The sequence below is a fragment of the Salmo trutta genome, chromosome 20 (genome assembly GCF_901001165.1).
Source record: "Salmo trutta chromosome 20, fSalTru1.1, whole genome shotgun sequence".
Lineage (NCBI taxonomy): Eukaryota > Metazoa > Chordata > Actinopteri > Salmoniformes > Salmonidae > Salmo > Salmo trutta.
In genome coordinates, this window is record NC_042976.1 from 7,042,840 (window position 1) to 7,048,114 (window position 5,275).

Below are 5,275 nucleotides of genomic sequence, written 5' to 3' on the forward strand. Positions count from 1 at the left end.
GGTGTATGGTGACAGGGGAGGAGGAGGAGGTGTATGGTGACAGGGGAAGAGGAGGAGGTGTATGGTGACAGGGGAGGAGGAGGAGGTGTATGGTGACAGGGGAGGAGGAGGAGGTGTATGGGGACAGGGGAGAAGGAGGAGGTGTATGGTGACAGGGGAAGAGGAGGAGGTGTATGGTGACAGGGGAGGAGGAGGAGGTGTATGGTGACAGGGGAGGAGGAGGAGGTGTATGGGGACAGGGGAGAAGGAGGAGGTGTATGGTGACAGGGGAAGAGGAGGAGGTGTATGGTGACAGGGGAGGAGGAGGAGGTGTATGGTGACAGCACAGACATGCTGAAGGGTTAGGGCTGCCTGCCTCTGCCTGGCCATGGAAAGGTTCGGGCTGCCTGCCTCTGCCTGGCCATGGAAAGGTTAGGGCTGCCTGCCTCTGCCTGGCCATGGAAGGGTTCGGGCTGCCTGCCTCTGCCTGGCCATGGAAAGGTTCGGGCTGCCTGCCTCTGCCTGGCCATGGAAAGGTTAGGGCTGCCTGCCTCTGCCTGGCCATGGAAGGGTTCGGGCTGCCTGCCTCTGCCTGGCCATGGAAGGGTTCGGGCTGCCTGCCTCTGCCTGGCCATGGAGGGGTAGGGCTGCCTGCCTTTGCCTGGCCATGGAAGGGTTCGGGCTGCCTGCCTCTGCCTGGCCATGGAAGGGTTCGGGCTGCCTGCCTCTGCCTGGCCATGGAAGGGTTCGGGCTGCCTGCCTCTGCCTGGCCATGGAAGGGTTCGGGCTGCCTGCCTCTGCCTGGCCATGGAAAGGTTAGGGCTGCCTGCCTCTGCCTGGCCATGGAAAGGTTTGAAGTGGGTAAGTACAGAGCGCAAGTGCAGGTCTCTATCTGAGACTGGCTAGTGAGCTAAATGATTAACCGTGCCAAATAACAGCTCATTAGGAATCAGCATGTCCCATCCGGAAGAGCAATGAGAGGCGCCAGCCCCCGCCTACCAGTAGTATGCCTCATTAGAAACGTTTTTGTCTTGGGTGCAAATGCCAACTCAGATCATCTGCTTACAGTTTGAGCCAATTCAGAATATGAAAACACACCAGCCATACTCTCTAACCCTTGTGTGTATCCACAAATAGCTAACTACATTTTTACATTTTAGTCATTTAGCAGACGCTCTTATCCAGAGCGACTTACAGTAGTGCATGCATACATTTCATACAATTTCATACATATCATACATTTTTTTCTGTGCTGGCCCCCCGTGGGAATCGAACCCACAACCCTGGTGTTGCAAACACCATGCTCTACCAACTGAGCTACAGGGAAGGCCCGTACAACCGAGTGTTAATTCACTTTGGCTAATAAGTAGCAATTAATGAGGTGGTAAGTAGTGAAAATGTCTTTAAATGTAATCTATTACTAGGTGACAGTGTAGTTGGAAGCGTGTCTGTGGATGGAAATTCTACACTGAATGAGCAAAAGTTGCCATCTGTCATTGGTATTTGGGATTACTGCAGCGTGACAGTCACTAAATACTGCAAACTGGGAGCCTTCTGTTCATAAACAACATCCATCTATTTGTCTTATGGTCCAAGATAATGAAAGCCTGTTTTTTCTACATTTTAATAAAAACATGACAGGTCAAGTCCCAGTTAGAAAGATCAATTATGGTAAAAAAAGAACTAGTATTTTTGCTCAGAGACAATAATGCTCAGGTAATTATAAAATACACGACAAATCTGTCTCCACTTCTAAACAACCTTGACAGACAGCCATAAGGATGGCACCTCTGCAAGCCTTGTAAACACCCCAGCTGTCGACCGCATCACTGAAAAAATGTCCCACTTCTGCTTTAATGCAGGAAAATGATAACGCTACCTAAATAATGAACAGCGGCTTGAACTACAAAACTCTTCTCTCTGCTTGAAATATACAGTATTTTGTAAAACATAATAAAAGGTCTATATTGGCCTCATGTGTTATTTAGCCGTTACCAATGGAATGAGAGCATCCTCATTAACAATCGCCTAGATGGATTTTAATGTATTTATTTCTATTCATTACAAGTGACTGACAGATGAGAAACCATCTATGGCCTCTATAAGTGGTCTTAATAACACGGTCCACATAGCCCTCTGTTTTCTGCCTCAGTGGCTTCATTGTTTTTGGGATCCTATAAAAGGGAGGTGAGATGATCCAGAGAAGATGGAGGTATGCCTCTTTACACGTGGAAATAGAACAGAAGTCTATATCCGTCAGAACGGTTATACGTGTGGACTCTCAGAATCAGTGGACAATTGAAGGCTAGAATGTGTGACAGATGAAAAGGGGAGAAGCAGACAGACCTACAGTAAAAAAAATTCAGCACAAGCAATTGTCATTCTCTAACAACCCTGTTCAAAACGGAATATTTTGAGTTGTTTGATGGTAATTTCATAGTTGAGTGTTGTTACTAGTGTAATAACAGTGTTACTACAGGTATATACCCGGTATAAAGTTACCTGTCAAACAGTCAAATTGCAGTTACCTTCTCATCATCTTAAGTGAAGAGAAACCCCCTCTCCCCTACACTCTTGTTGATGGCCTGGGCCACTCCAATGATATCCCTGTCACTGTTAAGAATGGGCATATACACAGGAGGGACTTGGTTTTGTATCCTGACAGCTCGTCAATCTCATCACTGAAACCGACGGTCCTGCAAACCATGGGAGACGGAACGACATAAGCGCACATAAAACATTTTAGTAAATGAATGTTTTTAGGCAGATAAAAAAGTATACTCGTCGTAACTTCCTGTTAGATCCTATGGTAAGGCCGTAACTCACCGTGGAGTGTAGACATTTTGTTGCATGCCACAATGCTGTGGGCAAAACTTGTTGACAAGACATCTTCAACCTTTCTGAGGGATGGATATGTCAACCTAACCCTCCTGCTTCACCATACCTTTAATATGGTTTTGTGTTTCATTTGGGAATCTTCAAGTGGGAATAACTATATTATATTTCTGCTTGGCACACAACACATTATTCAAACACTAACTATATTTGGATGAGTTGTGCATCCAATGTCTGCAAACTGGATTGTAAATCAAGACTACTTTGCTTGGTCAATAAAATCAGCGTGAGGTCCTGGGGGCGCTGGGGAGTCAGCTTGGCAGTAGTCCACGTTGTCCCTGGTGGGTGAGTCCACGTTATCCCTGGTGGGTGAGCCCACCTTTTCACGGGTGGGTGAGCCCACGTTATCCCTAGTGGGTGAGTCCACGTTACCCCTGGTGGGTGAGTCCACGTTATCCCTGGTGGGTGAGTCCACGTTACCCCTGGTGGGTGAGTCCACGTTATCCCTGGTGGGTGAGTCCACGTTATCCCTGGTGGGTGAGTCCACGTTATCCCTGGTGGGTGAGTCCACGTTATCCCTGGTGGGTGAGTCCACGTTACCCCTGGTGGGTGAGTCCACGTTACCCCTGGTGGGTGAGTCCACGTTACCCCTGGTGGGTGAGTCCACGTTACCCCTGGTGGGTGATGCAGCAGCACAGCACCACTGAGGTATAAACACGCACTTCTTTTTACATTTCTTTACAGTAGGTATACCAATTTTCTGTTGATTAATCAAGTCATCAGTCAGTGATGGAGGTAAGAATGCAAATACCAAAAATCCAAAGCTGTGTTGATGTGTCACATGATCTACTCTGTTTCACATAGACAAACACACTCAAAGGTGGGCGTGCTCTTGCTCTTGCTCTCACACACACACACACACACACACACACACACACACACACACACACACACACACACACACACACACACACACACACACACACACACACACACACACACACACACACAATAGGCATCTGGGATATTGACTGTCTCTCAATGCTCAGCAACATATCCAATGATTCCCTTTCCCCAAGGAACTTGAACTTCATCTGAGTTACTCATGGAGGCTAAAACTGTGATACCTGCATGCCTCGCTCAAAACAACTGTTAACTAGGAACTGCAAAATCTGACTTTAGTGAGTTCAAGACAACTGGGAACTTGGGGAAAACGAGCTACGACTGGGAAAATACGTTTTGAACTTTCATCCAACTCTGAATTTTCATTCCGGAACTCGGGCCTCTTTCCAGAGCTACAACCTGAAGATCACTGACGTCATCATGATTCTACCTTTTTTCTCTCTCTTGAGTTCCCAGATGTCTTGAAAGCACAATAAATCCAGAGAATGGCAGACTTTGATGACAAAGTTTGATGACAAAATATGCCCACGAAGGACCGCCGCGCCACCTTCCTGTTCAAGTGAGCACAGCACAACAAGGTGAGTCCAAAAATGTCTTGTATGCTGCTGCATAAATTATGTAATATGCCAGGGAGATATGTATACTGTAGCTCAGAAAGTAATACCAAGTGTATGTTGTGTAGTAAGCTGTTAGTAGCCCGTATACCTCACCCTAATAATTTTGCCACTGTTCTGACTTGGTGGTAGCCTATAACCTGTTTTTGTTAAATGTAATCATTGAATATTGTAAGAGCTTCATTGTCTGCTTATATGCCCCCTTTATTCATCCTATGGTTCTGACTTGGTGTACAGGGAGAACACTAAGAACGGCCCATGTTCTGAATTATGTACATTTCAAAAGTGCTGAACAAATACTTATATTGACTATGTCCATCCTAGCTCGCTAATTAATGTCTTAATCAAAATTACGGATTGCCTCATCTGCTTGTCATCCCCTTATGCCATAGTTTGTACATCTCAATTGTCAGTAGAAGCCACATTTGTTTAAGCAAGTCAGCCATATCAGCTATGTTTTTTAAAAGGCAGTAAATAAGGCTGAATGAACTGTTTTGCTGCCAGACAAGGCTCTGCTGATAGCCAGGTGTAGCAGTGGTAAGGTGTTGGAACAGCTTTATGTAGGCCCTAACGGTTTGTGGGCACCGTTTGTCCCTGTTATAGTGCAATTAATGTGTTGTTTAGTATCGTGTTGTGTAGTGGCTTTGCTGGCATGCATCCCACAATGTTTTGTTTTGTTTGCCCCACCAAGATTTAATGGCTAAAATCGCCACTGAAAATGAAAAGTAGGTATGAATGCTGATTACCAGCATCTGCTGGCTGATTGTGAGTAGACATTGATTGAAATAAAATAAAAACATCCCTTCCATCCCTCTTCGGAAGCGCAAATTATCCAAAGCTGATTTCCAGGACTAGAATAGTAAATTTCTTTTACATTTATATAATTTTTATTTTACATATAATTTTGTTGAAATGGCATTACCCCACGTGGGCACCAGTGAAAA